General features: G+C 38.9%; 1 protein-coding gene across 3 annotated transcripts in view; it reads right to left on the bottom strand.

Annotated features, from left to right (window-relative positions):
• The window catches only part of Fgf13 (fibroblast growth factor 13), a 485628-nt gene that overhangs the window by 78534 nt on the left and 391370 nt on the right, over nucleotides 1-15724 (bottom strand). The gene's annotated exons all lie outside the window — the stretch shown is intronic.

Below are 15724 nucleotides of genomic sequence, written 5' to 3'. Positions count from 1 at the left end.
TTCCCGCCCGCCCCCCCTGCCCTGGAAGGAGCTGCGGAAGGGAACAGTGATGGAGGACGAACCAGGATGAGGTAGTCAGAGGGAAGGGGGTGGGGGGGTATGCTATGCTTTAGGGCGGAGTGCAGCATAGGTAGGGGGTGGTCCTTCAGTGTTTCCTCGTTACAGCTGGACCAAAGCCCCAGGAACTTTTCCAGATCTCTGCCCCAGTTCACCGATACTTCCTACCCCATCCCCCCACCCGCTGAGCTATTTTGCTTGACGACACTTGTAGCCATCCAGAAGAGGAGGGCAGGACTCCTAGACAGGCTCAGCACCCCACCACCCCCACCCCCCCCCCCACCCCCACCAGGAGACAGTGGCAGCAGCAGGCACTGCAGAGCTGCGCCCGCACACCACGCTGCCACCCAGTGGTTTTTACTGACTTTTCATTTTGTGCCCATGTGTAGGATCCAAAACCCGTTTCCCCCGGGAGTCCTGATGTGACCATTTGTGTTTGGGATTCGTGCAGACGACATGGGTCACCTACCACACCACTTCACTTAAGGTCTCCTTATTTTTTTTTTCCTTCTTATTTCTCTACTTCGCAGATTCAGACAACCTCCCACCCTCCACCCTCCAATTCCAGAATCTTTTGCTGCTTCTATCTAGTCACAAGTTCTTCCCTGTCCTAATGCACTAAAGAGAACCTTCCATCCACATCTGTACCTTAGAACAGACACATTTGTTTAACCATTTTACTTGATCACTTATGCCAAACAGTAAATCCCAGATAATAGAGCTGCCACAACACTCCTACACATTTTTTTTTACTAGACTCCTTCCTCTTCTTTCTGGATTTTTCTTTTTGAGCTTATCCCTAAGACTCCAGCCCTTTGTAGTGGCCTCATGAGCCCCAAGCCCAGCCTCAGCAAAATGGAAACCCATTCAGAGCTCTTTGACTAGGAGAACAGAATCACCTCAGCCTTCAATGGGAAGCCTGAGTTTACAAGAGATGCTGCTGCCAACTCCCCATCCCCTCCTCCCCAATCTGCAGGTGCAACTTGATACATCAGAAAGGGCCACTATTGTGTCTTGGCAAGGCTGAGTGAAAGCTGCAAGGACTAAGACAGATAATTACAGAATGAGAGCAACCAAGGGGAAATGCCCTGCCTACACCTTAAGGGCTTTTGAGCTTTCCCAAAAGACATGCCTTACATTCCGATGTGTTCTAGCTGGCCCTTCAATGCCTTGATAATCTAGACCGCCTCTGGTTCCTACTGTGGTCCATACCGTGGGATGGAATGGATCCTTTCTCACCTTGTGCTCAACACCCACCTGAAGATCCCTTGTTTGCTTTCTTTCCCTTCCCTTTTGAGACCCAAAATCAGAGCAGGCTTGAAAAAGCGGAAGAATGAAAAGGGCTACACTTTGGAAAGAATGAGAGCCTGGTATTGAGGCATCAGGAAGGCTTCCTCGCATTATTGTTACCTTGTATTTCAGAGGAGCTCTCACCACTTGCTCATTGTCACACTATCCCAAAGGCATTTTCAGGATACCTGTAGAATTACAGGTATGGCCACCCTGTGGTGGATAATAGAAGTAAATCAACTTCAGAGATAGATACAGAGAAATGGAGCCATTAAAGGTACAAAGTTTCAGACAGAAACATGTTGCTATTCCCTACCAACCACCCAGAGCTTTTTTCAGATAGAGAGCTTAATCTATGCCATGAACTCACTAAATCACTGGATCAAAGTTGACAATATGATAACTACACAGTTTATTTATACATGCCTTTCTTTTCAATCATTTTTTATAAAATGTATTCTATTGACATATGAAACCATAAACATTATACATATTAACCATGTACAATGTAACAGTTCTATACATGTATACACTGCATAACATTTATATCAGGTTATCTATCTATCCATATCCTTATAAATTTATTAATTCCTTATGGTGAAAATGATCACAATCCTTTTTCTTTCTTTCTTTCTTTCTTTTTTTTTTGGTCAGTCCTGGGGCTTGAACTCTGGGCTTGGGCGCTGTCCCTGTGCTCTTCAGCTCAAGGCGAGTGCTCTACTGCTTGAGCCACAGCTCCATTTCCAGTTTTCTAGTGGTTTATTGGAGATAAGAGTCTCTCTGGACTTTCCTGCCCAGGCTGGCTTTGAACCGTGATCCTCAGATCTCAGCCTCCTCTTTAGCTAGGATTACAGGCGTGAGCCACCAGCACCTGGCTCACAATCCTTTATTGATACTTTCTGAAATATCGTTGTTGTTCTTGTTAGCTACAATTACCCTCTTGTGGTCTAGAGCATCAGAGCTTCTTTCTCCTAACTGTAGCTTATACCCATTGATTAATCTCTCCTCAATTAACCAGAAAAATACAGAATATAAGGGGAGCCATTTTGTTTCTTGGCCCCTAAAAGGTACTTCTTTATATCACTAAAAGGTACTTCCTTTTATATCCCTAATAGGTACTTTTTATATTTCTCCCTATTTTGAACAGGAACATAGCTGATATGTAATTGTTGAGATTAGAGAAAGGGTATGTAACTTTCTGCTGTCTTATTACAGACTACATATACTCTCCTCTCACCTAAAATAAGTTTTATTGGCCTATGTCTAGAGAATAAATTCAATCCATAGCATAAAGTGACAAAATACCATTTTGAATTTGGATCCATTCAACTCATATTATCCAGTCAGCTTAACCCTTAATAAAGCAAATACTTTCATGCTTTTCGAAATCTCATGTCTATTTGCCAGGTGTTTAGAAACTCAGAGAAGAATGTGAATATCACTTTCAAACCCTCCAAAGGCACTTTACCAAAGTCCTTTCCATGTCAAAAAGCCATAAGGAAAGAAGATTGCAGAGCATGCTAAAGGAAAAAAATTTTTACTTTTTCTTTCTTCCCTGTTGCTTCAAACTTATAGAATGGTATTTTAATGTGAGGAGGCATAAAAATATCTTTTTGACACTTATTTTGAAAATTCTCCTTTATTCCTAACAGTTACGATGGGGAGTTTCAGGTTCACCTCCACATCAGACTTTCAATGTTCTCTATTCAACCTTGGAACTTCTGCCTTTATTAGGGTCCCCTCTCCTTTGCTCTCAGCACACTTCCTGTTCCCCTTGTTGTATGGTCCACTCAAGCTTCTGCTTGACCATGTTCAGAAAGAATTCATTCTTAGCTCCCTTCTCCAATTCCTCTCCTGGCTGGCAGGAGAGGTATGTTTTAATCCTATTTCTACCACCGACTGTGTGGCTTTTGGGTCTGTCATTCTTCCTACTGCGCGTCTCAGTTATTCCCATCTTTAAAGTAATGCTTTGATAATAGTAGTGACTTTCAAATTGTATTCTTCAGCTTTCTAAAGCACATGAGCATGTGATATGAGTTCGCTCGCCAGTGTTTCAACTATAGCACTGCTGCTTTCATCTATTCCTTATGCGGTGGTTCATTGTATGATTTGTAGCAAAAATAAACTAAGAAAAGATTCCACTACTAAAAACATTTTTGAAAGCTGCTGGATGAGATGTTTCTTAAAGTCCTTTGGCTCTGGGAGTCTATAATGATTTTGCACAGATTCCTGATCCTCCCATCTTATCTTTCTCTTCTCAAGCCTTTAATGTCTCCATTCCTTTCCTACCCTACCCCCCCCCAAAAAAATCTCACTTGAATTCGAAATAAAAATACAAAGTCCTTTCGACTCCATTCCCCATTGAGTTCGCTTGAGAACTGGGGTTTAGCTTTTTTTTTTTTTTTCAGAGTTATTTGAGTGAGTTATCAGAGCATAGAAAGAATGCTGATTGTTCTCTGTCAATCTCTTTTGGCAAGCTTTAGATGAGCTGTAAGAAGCTGAAGGGACCCACTCTCAAGAGACATTTCTAAGAGGGAGATAGAAACCCAAACAGATGTGACTGTGATGAGTAAAAACGAAAGAATTCCCACAGCCTAATCAAGAGCAGTCTCTGTACCTTTTGAGCAGGAAGGAATTGGCTGTCTTTCTGAAACTCTGTAAATGAGAGATTTCAAACATTGTTCCATCGTGAATATAAACATAAACATTGCCAATTGCCAGTTTGTGCTTTATCTCCACCAATGGCTCATCAGAACTTCTGAATGGCCAGTTACCAGGTCAAGGACTGATGATGAGCTCAAAGGCAGGGAAGGAGGGCAGGTTCAAGTGCAGCAGAGTAAAGCAAGGCTGTACAGCCTCCATTCACTGAGTAAGGCAGCAGGGGGAGTACTTAAGAGATGAAGCAGCAAGTAGCACTTTTGGTAGTCTATCGAATTATGTCCAAATGCTCAGAGAAACAACTGGATAGAAATACAAATGAGGAGATTAGAGGAAAGTTAGAATAGGCTTGTGCCACTTAACTCCTAGCAGGAAGAAACTTTGAATTGAAGGAGATTTTGTCAATGTCACACTGGAATTCTAGGGAAAGACTATTGTAGTTTGTAACATAACATGTTTATTAGCTCCCAAGAGTTTCTCCTAGTCAGATCATTTGAGGGAGTTCTACTTCAGAAACAAAGGTCTCCAGAATCAATTTCTTTGCAATTGATTGGCTCTCCTGATTTGTATTCAGAATGAAAAGCCATAGGACCCTCTAGGATTGCTTTGCACTGGAATAGATGCTTGTTTATTGTGTCCTCTCTCAGAGATCACTCTCTAAATACATAAGCTATAGAATTTACTGCAGTCACGTCTGATTTATATTTAAAATCAATTTAGAAAACATTCATCAATTCTATCTTTAAAAACAAATATCTTATAATCTGAATAAAAATTGTTCAGTAATGATTTATGACATAAAACACTCTGATGATATTAATTATATCTATGAATTCAGCTCTTCACCATTTAATTAGCCATGGCAGCTACAACATTGAGAGTTCAAGGCTTTTGATTACCTGCTTGGTCATTTAATCAAGAAAATCTGAAGAGAGATAGCAGATTGCTTGGGCAGAAGTTCTTCACTTTATCACAAGAAGACACCATAAGGAAATGAGCTTATAAGCTTCCATGTGCGGAGATTTACATTTTATAGGAGGAAAACATTCATTTCAGTAAGATTTCTTAAATGCCATAATTGATTGCTGTTATTCCTCCTGCACTAGAAGTCATTGTGAACAAAATAGAATCTTCATCTATCTAGGTGGATATGTCAGTTGGTTTCCCAAGATGCTAATTATCATCACACTTCTATTTATAAGCTCCTGATCTTCACCTAAGAAGTAGTCACAACGAAAGGGGGAAAGGGTAGCAACACCATTGCTAAGAAAGTTAAACAAGACATGGTTGTAGTCAGTGCCTCTGCTGTCAGAGAATATTACATGAACTTGGTGCATATGCATGAAGGAAGTCATGCACATATCCTCAATTTTCTGTTCTCTAATTTGTCCTGTAGTTTGCAGATACAATAAACTTATTCTTTCAACAGGGTTTAGACAGACTGTGTTCCAGAAGAATATCTGAAACCAACAAAAGCATCAGGTTCTATATAACACATCCAATTTGGTTTCATTCAACAATATTGCAGGAGTTTTGAAGGAACAATTGATGAACTGATCAGTGGCTAACAAACATAATGAGGTACTTTGTAAAGAATCATTTATGGTAGACTAAAATTGTTCAAGACTCACAAGCAAAATATGTGTGGTACTAGGTTCACTTCTTGCTTAGTGAACAAAGTCATCTAAATGAAAAAGCTGGAGGAAAATGATTGGAGGACTTGAAGCAAAAGTAGATCATCAAATTTTTCTGGATGTAAGCTGCTTCTGAAATAAGGCTACTATAAGGATATGAAAATGATCTAATGTGCATGACTGTTTAGCATATGGGATAGCATAAGAAACACTGGATTGATTTCCTAGTTGCTGCTATTTTTCTATCAAGAACTTTCAGTTTTTAAAGGAAGAGAGGTATATTGTTCTCTCAAGATTACTTGACCAGGATCTGAAGACATGTAACTGTTAAGAGTCTAACGAGAGGGCTGGAAAGGTGGCTCAGTGGTAGAGCGCTTGTCTTGCATGCATGAGGCCTTGGATTCAATTCCTCAGTACCACATAAGCAGAAAAAGCTGGAAGTGATGCTGTGGTTCAAGTGGTAGAGTACTAGCCTTGAGCTGAAGAGCTGCGGGACAGTGTCCAGGCCCAGAGTTCAGGCCCCATGACCGACAAAAAAAAAAAAAAAGAATCGAATCGAAGGAGAAGACAAAGGACATGGACCACTTAAATACTGTACAAATACCCTAGATGGATTTTAAAGTCTCTATTCTGCTTTACATTTTTTTCCCAACACTTGAGTTTTAAGTAGTGCTGACCTTCAGTGAATACGATGGTAAACAGTTAGACAAGCCATGTGATTTTTATCATACTTCCTCTTAATACAACAACCTGTAAAGTAGGTATTATCATAATTGTCATTTTAAGGATGAGAAAAGTGAGGTCTAGAGATGAAGTATTGGTGATTTTCTGGCAAGATCGCAAGCGGCAATGCCAGTATTTAAACTAAGGATATTGAGCCAACACAATATATGTGTACAAGGCTTTCCTTCTTGGCATTGGACCTGGAATTTGGATTGGTAAATAATGATGCCTAGACATGGATATTTCTTGGCTTGGGTAACTGAAAGAGATGGACTATACCATGCTCTTAGTTGACTTGCTCCTTTTGTAACGCAAAAGTGAATTATGAAATAAATAAAAATAATGCTAACCTGTATTTTTTGTCAGTCATAGGGCTTGAACTAAGGACCTGTGAGCTGTCCCTGAACTATTTCACTCAAGGCTAGTGCTCTACCACTTTGAGTCACATGGACTTTCCTGCTTGGGCTGGCTTTGAACCGAGATCCTTAGATCTCAACCTCCTGAGTAGCCAGAATTAACTGCCCAGGTAAAACTAACATCTTACATGTTGTGATATATTTCCTACTTTCCAAAGTAACTTCTTAGAATGATGTTGAAATAAAACTTTGCATACTTTTTCATGAAAATTCAATGATAACAAATCACTATCCAATGTTTTCCTGGAGTTTCCTAGTTGAGGACACAGACTGACTCTAAGATATCGTCCATCTTGGGTAATCTGTGGCTTTAGAATGCTGTAAGACCCAAAGGACATTTTTGGCCTTTATTTCCATCACTACTTAGCAGAGACAAGAAGTTGAAGTACTCCCAATTCTCTCAGTTCCTTTCATGTAGGGAAAACTGGCTTTCTACAGTATAAGCTTTTCTGTGCCATCTGCTTTCAGCTACAGGAAGCTTGAGTTCAGCCAAAAGAGTGAAAAATATTACACACAGTGTATTTACTTCCATGGTTGGAAGCCTATGACTATCCTTCTGCAATCAGGAGTTTCTCCCATAGCATTCTAACTAATTTGTTCTTACTTTTCCCTTCCAATGAATAGCTAAAAGTACAATCAAGTGATTAAATTTATTTACTAAGTTGTCTTGCAACCATTGAAGGCTTCAGCTAATTTACAACTTGGTTTCATTTTAAGGCATTTGGAGTGATCACCTATAGATCTCATTCTGGAGTGGAAATCTGAAGCAAAAGAAGATCAACACATTTGTCCCAGGTCATTTGTTTACTCACATATTCAAAGAACTCTTGGCCAAGGTCAGAGCTGAGGAATGCCAAAGTACAAATAGTTATAACCCCTTGAGCACTAACATTATTCTAGGTATTAGGCAATGTACTTTGCCTTTGTTGACTTATTTAATGTATACAACCACTTTAAGAGCTTATCCTCACTTCATGGATGAAGAACCTGAAGCAAAGAGAGGGTCTCAAGTTTAGTCAGGATTCAAATTCATGTATTCTAACTTCGGAGCTGGTGTTCTTATTACTATTCTACTGCCTCGTCAGTAATTGTGTGTGATCTCAAGTAGAGGACAAATAAACATGAATTAATTAAAACAAAATGTGACAATCAATGCCAGTGTCTTATGAAATGCCCAAAGAACTTGGGGGAGCCCAAAAGAAGGTACAGATAAATCTGTGAAGTGGGAAGAAGGAAAGATTTATTCTGCTTTTGAGAAAATAAGGTTGAGCTTCAGAAAAATGTGTCTCACTAAAGACAACTCTTAGATGTCAAGAAGAAGCAAGGATTCTAGAGAACATCAAACCTAGACCTCAACTAGGATTTCCTCTAAGCTAAAAGAAGTTACAAGACTTTGGATTATGTCCTTATGTTTTTTTTATGTCCTTCGTTAGTACTTTAATCCTCTCTAGTAATGTGCTTTTCTGTGAACAGTTGATTACTGGTATAGTCAGGACACATAATGAGGACTAGGAGAAAGCATTTGTGCTTTATGGATATGCTGATGGACATTTGGGAGTTGATTTTTTTTGCCCCTTACTTTTTTCTTTTTAAATAAGTTTTTCATTGTGAAAATACTGTACAGAGGGGTTACAGTTACATGAGCAAGGTGATGAGTACATTTCTTATCCAGCATTGTTGCCTCCTCCTTTGTTTTTCCCCTACCATCCCTTCCCTCCCACATCCTCAACTACATACCCCCTTCACCCCCTCACCCTCCCACTCCTCGCATAAGTTATAAAGTTAATTTTTCGACATAGCATCTTGTACCTCTCATTGTTGCAATGGGTCCACTTGTATCTCTATTTAAACATTTTGTTTTTTCCCTTCCCCTCCCCAAATTATACCAACATCAAATACAGTAAAAACAGGGGTTATGCCATGGGGGAGGGACATACAAAGCAACAAAAATATCACATGATACATTATAAATATGTTAGAAACAATAGCAAAGAAGAAAAAAACACTTGTGTCCCTATCTTGGGGCTCACTTCACTTATCATCTTATCTGAGCTTTTCTGCTTGTCCCAGACAGATACTACTTATTGCAAATAAGGGAAACCATGGGACCTATGTTTCTTTGGGCCTGGCTTACTTCACTTAATGTAATTTTCTCCAAGTCTTTCCATTTCCTAACAAATGTTGCCCCTTAATTTTAAAACAATTGTCTTCCCTTTCCCACTAATCAGATTTAGCACCTATTGTCAACAGTGCTGGTCAAGTACACACTTGCTATTAATTTATGATTGCCATCAGCAGGAAGTTTAAAAGAAGTAATCCCTTTAGGAAATATCAATCAAAATGAAAACTCTGGCATATAAGACACAATGAGTCAGCGTTTCTTCTCCTACAATAACTGGGCTGAGATTGGAGACCAGAGATTTGTACATGGATAACACAAAATGATTTTTATGATGATAATAGAATTGTAAGGTAACCAATGAATTAAATATTACAGTGAAATAACTGCTCCACCATCTTGTTTTCTATAGCCTTGTTACAGAGGAAAACTAGCATTGGATTGGAATTTGAGAATACTGAAAACATTAAAATCTCCCAATTCATTGCTTCCCCTTTCTGCTCCTAAATTACAGCACCTACTTTCTTGACCAAAATATTGGTGTTGTTAGCACGCCCTCCATCTCAGGTCCTCAGTTCCTCCCACTTCAATTCCCTGAGCAGCTGAACTCCACCCTGCCTCTCTCAGGGCTTTGTCAGTTTCTCCAGGATAGGTTGGCATACCTACTCTTCACCTAGATCTAGCTGCACATACAGAATACCTCCCTCCTCTAGCCCGATGTTATCAAGATGCTCCTGAATAGGGACAGGTGCCCCCTCTCTGGTGAGAGGGATGGCCTTGTCAGCCCCTCTAATAAACCTCCTTCTCCTGTATGTGACTGTGTCCGTGTAGTCTTATGGAATGGGTGCTTTCAGTGGTGCTGAAACCCCAGTCTATGCTCCCTGGTAAGTTTGCTCTTCCCTCTTGGGGATTCAAGCTGCCCCCTGGACTTTGTGCTGGTCCCAGGCCCACCCAGAGCACCTCTAAGGTAACTTTCTCCTGACCAAGCACTCTACTTCCATCCACCACCATAGTGGCCAATTGGTACCTCTTTCTGGGTGACTACAATAAGCTGGGGATTCAGACACTTTATCATAAGGCCACCATGCCAAAAGAGGGAGAAAAATCTTGGTTCCAAGCTCTGAACCCTACTACAGGGGCTGTAGGCCAAGAGATTCAGCAATTGCTGGTGATGACCTCACTTGCTGCCTCTTCCCTCTGTGTTAGCTGGATAGTGCACTACTGAAGATGCTCATGGTAGCTCTAGCTTCTGCTCTGATGGTCACTCATTATGGGTGGGGCATAGTCCAAACTTCCTCAGGAAGCAATCCCATTTGGCCCCAATATTCACTGGATGTTATGGGACTTCCATAATTTCTATGAGTGCTCAGGCAAATGGGCCTCTTTACACAGGTAGGGGTGGGAGTCCCAGTGACTCTTCCTCTAGGTTCTCTCTCAAGGCTAGCCATTCTGCCTTAAACTCCTCTGTGCCTGCCTGCCTGGGTGGCTGACACAGGGTGGGGCTGGTACAAGCATCTAAAGGTAAAGCAACTTCCTTTGTCTTGTCACTTCTCTCTACAGGTTCTGGAGATTCACACTCTCCTAGGAACAGATGAAGGAAAAGTGTTCTGTTCTTGTTGTCAATGTTTGCTTAAGCATGGAGATTCTGTTCAATTCTGCTTGTTGGCTAAATCTCAAGTTTTTCTACCATTGACCACGTGGTGGATAATAGAGAATTGGGTTTAACAGGTACCATCTTGTCAATGTGGTAAATTTCCAAAACCTCTTGGAGGCAGTTTCCCCACCCCATCCCACCCCAGGTAATGAGCGTGCCTGAATTCCTAAAGGCAGGGGTGGAAACATGGACAAAAGGTTACTGGGTCTTGCCAGACTTAGACTGTGAGCTCAGGAGTCTCTGTAAACTCAAGCTTCCTATGACCTTGCCCCCTGAGACCCCCATTGTGTACCATGCTTCATGTTTCAATTATTCAAAGGTCAAGGTGTCTTGCTAAGCCCTCCCCCTGCTTCCCAGATGATGGGCATGCCTGAATCCCTGGAGACAGGAGCACTCTCCGCCCAGACCTAGCTGTGCACACAGAGTACCTCCTGCCTCTAGCCCCAATGTTATAAGGATTCCCCTGAATAGGGACAGTTGCCATATTGCTCCCTCTCCCACAAGGAAGATGACCTTATCCGGCCCTCTAATAAACCTTCTTCTGTATGTGATTGTGTCCACGTGGTCTTCTGGGATGGGCACTTTCCAGTGTCATTTGATTTGAAGAAAATTGTTTAATCATTATAGCAAACAGCAATTTTCTATTTTACTAAATGAAGAAGAAAGACAATGTGTGTACATGTGTGTCAGTGTGTGTGTAGATGTGTATCTGCATACAAATTCTAGTCAGGCTTCTCTCAATGCCGTTAAGCTATGTTCTAGCTAAGATGCCCACTGTCTATAGGAGACCCTCTAAGAAACTGCTCTTTCAGATAAAGCTTTACTTTTCATATTTTCCTAATTCTTCTTCCATAAGATGGTCTCTTTGTATCTTCAATTACTGGGTCACTGCTTTCCAATAAGATAGCTTGCTAATTTCATACTCACATTAGTGTTAGGACAATGTATTAATCACTGTACTATGACTTGGATCAGTGTAACAGGGTATAAAGCCAATATTATACTATACAAACTTACCTATAGTGATATCATTTGGACCACCAGGAAAGACTGTTCAGGTAACTTCGAGGAAGGAATAGCTTTAAGTAATCCTTCAATTCATATGGCAGTATTATATTTTAGTTTATTGAGAAGTCTCCATATATGTATTCCATAATGGCAGCACTACATACATATCCACAATAGTGTAAAAGGGTCCTTTTCACTCAGATCTCCACCAGAATTTGTTGTTACTTATTTGGTTGAAGATTGCCATTCTGACCGGAAGTAAAATAGAATCTTAATGTCATTTTGAACTGTATATCCTTTTGGATAAGGATACTGAACATGTATGCAATATATACATTAGTGATTCTTCTTTTGAGAGTAATATTATTTCCCATTTATTAATTAGAGTACTTGTTCTATTGGTGCTTGATTTTTGAGATCTTATATAATTTGATATTAATCCATTGTTCAAGAAAAGCTGGCAAAGATTTCTTTTCCCATTAAGAGGATTGTTTAGGGGATGGCCAGCAGAAGGGAGGAGTTGAAGGAGGTATAGTGGAGGTGGATATTATCACTTAATCTATTGTTCTTTTTTTATTGTGAAAATACTGTATAGAGGGGTTACAATTACATGGGCAAGATAATGAGTACATTTCTTATCAAGCATTGTAGCCTCCTCCTTTGTTTACCCTTCCCATCCCATCCTCCTCCCGCCCCCCCACCCAACCCTCCCCCTCCACCAAAGTTGTAAAGTTCGTTTTTTTCATAACATGTTGTACGTCTCATTGTTGCAATGGGTCCACCTGTATCCCTATTTAAACGATTTGTTTTTTTTTCCCTTCCCCTCCACAAATTATAACAGCAAATACAGTCAAAACAGGGGTTATACTGTGGGGAAGGGACATACAAAGCAACAAAGAAATAATCTTATAAATATGTTAGAAACAATCGCATGAAAGAAAAAAACATTTGAATACATATCTTAGGGTTCATTTCCCTAACATCAACTTATCTGACCTTTTCTGCTTGACTCAGACATATACTAGTTATTGCAAATAAGGGAAACCATGGGACCTATGTTTCTTTGGGCCTGGATTACTTCACTTAATATAATTTTTTCCAAGTCTTTCCATTTCTTAACAAACTATTGTTCTTCTTTACATTGGATGTTCAAGCATTAAATAATGTAGGAAGGAAAGTATAATCAGGAACTAGTTATATAACTCCATATTCTGATACTGAAACAACCCAACACTTTAGCCATTGATAAAGCCCCTTTAAAATCATTGTCTTCTTTGCTGTGAATGAGAACTAGTGACATAGCTAAAGTAAATTTCAACTAGCTTCATTTTACAAAGCAGAAAACTGCCTCACCAAAATGCTTGACATCACACAACCAATTTATTATTACTCAGTGGGGGTCTTGCCTCAATTCTAAAGAGGAACTGCAGTGGGTTACAAAAAGTACATAAAATGCAACTGGAACACAAAGAAAATGAAAGGAAGGAGAGTAAATAGAGAAGATCAGTGAGGTTTCAACCTCTAGCTTTCTGACTCTTTGTTTCACTCACTCTCTTGCAGCCCACGAGGCTGCCTGCAAAAACTTGTGAGGCATTGTGTAGTAACTGGCAGGAAAGAAAAATAGCAGCAACAACAATTTTGATCTCACAAAGGAAGTAGCTCAACATTTATGTGAATAATCTCCTAACAAGTGTAAACATTTAGAATTAAATCTAAACTTAAATTATGAAAATTATCCTGTTTGGATCAGAAACCTAACCAACTAATAGATAGAGGCAAGATGAACTGAGCTGAGATCAGAAAGAAAATTTTGCCCATGAGATAGGAGAGAGCTAGGTTTTTCAGAGGTACATATATATGATAAAAGAGAGGATCCTGTTTCTAAGGTAAACTAATTCCCTTGTGATAAAATAACATTTCCCATATTTCTACCTGCTCCCAGATTTTGATGAGAGTTTAAACAGTAATGTGGTTTTACTTAGATGTAGGATTCAACTAGAATTATAGTTATCATTTTCTTAAGGGTTGCACTAAAATTGAAAATGATAATACTTATAAAAGCTCTACAGTACTGACATTTTCCAAGTCTCTTTTCTAACACAAACAAAATTAGAAAATGGAAAATATAACCTTTCTTGCACTGTAGTTTCTTCAAACAGCAAAAAGATTGAAAGTTGGTCTATATTCCAGAATCACAACCAACTTAGCAGACATACTAATAATGATGATAATTATAAGGACCACAGTGATAATCCTGCTATACACCCATACAAAATTCTAAACAATAGTTATTTGGTAAAACGGATTGGCCACATATTTTATGCATTATTTCCTACTTTTTTCTTGCTGTTTTTCTGCTTATGGCATCAGTAATTGACATCCCAGTAGTTGATGTTCAGGGAAGGTAAAATACCATTAAATTCATATAAAGTTGAAAGAATTTCTTCACAGAATGAGAATACTTCTTTCTTTGCGGATTTTTTCTTTTATGGTCATTACAGTCATTTATTTTATCTTTTATATCTTTTAAATATTTTCTCCACATGTACATAAACCAATGCTGGTGTTACCATGGAAATGATCAATGTTTTAAGCTAGGACCTAATGAGCATATTCTGTTGATTTTAAGAGACATTTACAAACCCCTTCCAAACTTACATATCTATTACTATTACCCATCCTACCAGTTGGAAATATATAGAATTTATGAATGTTAGGAATTGATCCTTTCAGGTTACTAAAACTTCTTTCTGTTTAGTACTAGCTTGGTTAAATCTCAAGGAGGAAGAAAATAGAAACAGAAAAATAAGGTTTAATCTCTTAAGAAATCAGTTTACAAGAAAGGGAAGTTAGAATTTACTGCTATCAGGAAAATATGTTGTATTTTATAATATAACAATATATTTTACCCTGGGCATTCAGGAGTTGATTCTCTTGACTGAAAGATAACTACCATTTCTTAAAAGCATTTTTTGTCCTTGTTAGTGTACTTGTTGCTATACTAGGTACTTTCCTACATATGATTTCATTTTACTGATAAAAATCCTATAAGGTAAATGTATTTTTAAATAAGTTATGGACATTAAGGCCCTGAGAGATAGTTTTATATTCAAACTGAGACAACTAAGAAAAAATACTATGTGAATAAAGCTAGGGTCACCTAAATGTGTGTGACTTTCTCCCTATCACTAGCTTGGGACTATAGATATAGTGTCAATCTAATATCTTTATTTTCAAGAGGCCAGAAATCAGATCAATGAAGAAAACCTGTACCTGAAAACAGTTCATTTTCATGGGATCATCTCTAATAAAAGAGACTGACCAAAATGTTGGCATAGACTTATGGAAGATAATCAATGGGGTGTTACTAGACAAGTTCGCAGAAGGACTGGGGGTAGGGTCACACAGACACATGGCAGATATTATGAAGGAATGCGTGCATTTAGTAGATAACTGAGTCATATTATAGACCCCTTTATCAAAACTCTCAAACAAATAGCATCCAAGAAACTTGGTGGGCATATAAAACTGAGTATGTATAAAATGCCAAGTAAAAACAGGTAACCTCTGACAAGAATATCAGTTGCTGAAAACAGGAGAGTTGGCAAAGGGCTATTAGAGGGTTTTAAAAGCTAGAGTTGGCCATAGGATAGAATTAGGGCAGAAATTTGTAAGTGTTGTTCTTATAAAATCACATCAGAACTGGTAAATGAAGTGACTTATTGGAACTATGAATGCTCTTATCGTTGGGACACATTAACCATGTAAACTTACTGTTAAAATAGTCTGAGCTAAAATGTAATAAAACACAAAGAACTGTCACAGACCAGAGCAGACAGAGGAGATGTGAATAATGCAATTTGCTATCCTACATTGAATTGTGGAACAGAACAAGGGCATTACTGGGGGAAAATCTGGTAAAATCTGAATAAAATCTATGATTTGGTTGAGAGTAATGCATTGGTGTTGGTCTCTTAGCTCTAACAACTGTACTGTAGTACATAAGATGTTCACTTTAGGGAAAACTGAATGGATATGGGAATTTAGAACTCTGTACTGTTTTTATAACTTTCTTATCAATCTAAAATTACACAAAATAATTATAAGTTAAAAAATACATGTTGAGGTTTATTTGTGCTGCACAGCATGGTTTTCTCTAATTAAT

This window comes from Dipodomys spectabilis, unplaced genomic scaffold (genome assembly GCF_019054845.1).
Source record: "Dipodomys spectabilis isolate Male_0828 unplaced genomic scaffold, ASM1905484v1 ptg000414l, whole genome shotgun sequence".
Classification (NCBI taxonomy): Eukaryota; Metazoa; Chordata; class Mammalia; order Rodentia; family Heteromyidae; genus Dipodomys; species Dipodomys spectabilis.
The sequence above is the reverse complement of the archived record's forward strand: the minus strand, read 5'-3'. Positions and strand labels throughout refer to the sequence as shown.